This window comes from Octopus bimaculoides, chromosome 20, assembly GCF_001194135.2.
Source record: "Octopus bimaculoides isolate UCB-OBI-ISO-001 chromosome 20, ASM119413v2, whole genome shotgun sequence".
In the NCBI taxonomy this organism is placed as follows: Eukaryota; Metazoa; Mollusca; class Cephalopoda; order Octopoda; family Octopodidae; genus Octopus; species Octopus bimaculoides.
In genome coordinates, this window is record NC_069000.1 from 33,468,900 (window position 1) to 33,469,661 (window position 762).

Genomic DNA, 762 nt, shown 5'->3' on the forward strand with positions numbered 1-762 from the left:
CACATATATATATATATATATATATATATTTAGATACATATATACAGATATACACACTGACAAACACGGATATATATACTGAGGCACACACAGATGCATGCGTAAACACACACATGCATGCATACATACATACATACATACATACATACATACGTACGTATGTACGTACGTACATACATACATATATCTGGCTGGCTGCCGTTGTATGTATATCTGTAATAATGAGGCGGATAGCTGTAGACTAGGTTTCATCCGATATCCTGTAGTAAAGTGGATTTTGTGGTATTATTTATAGCCATTTATAGGATTCTTGTTTCAGTTTAGACATAAAACAACAATTAACACCAAGAATAGGATGAAGTAGATGGGAAGCATGCCATGATAAATTGTGGTAAAAGCAGAGACATTTATAATTGATGTGCATAGAAGACAAACACTGTATCAGTAGTATTTAACTATATCCATTTGGTCAATAAGTCGACATGAAATCTGAGAAGTGATATAAGGAAGCCCCAATCCCGTTACATGACAATAATCTGGCTGCGATAACTGAGGACGCATACCTCGCTGAACCAACAGAGAAAAACAAACCTCACCATACAGATATAAAACATAACTGAGACTCTTTCTATTCATGTCTATACTCTCTCTCATATATATATATATATATGTATATATATGTATATATATATATATATATATGCATATATATATATATACATACATGCATACATACATTCATATATATATATATATATATAT

General features: G+C 31.4%; 1 protein-coding gene across 1 annotated transcript in view; it reads left to right on the forward strand.

Annotated features, from left to right (window-relative positions):
- LOC106878222 (protein APCDD1) overlaps positions 1 to 762 on the forward strand; it is a 144,551-nt gene that overhangs the window by 58,320 nt on the left and 85,469 nt on the right. The window lies entirely within an intron of this gene.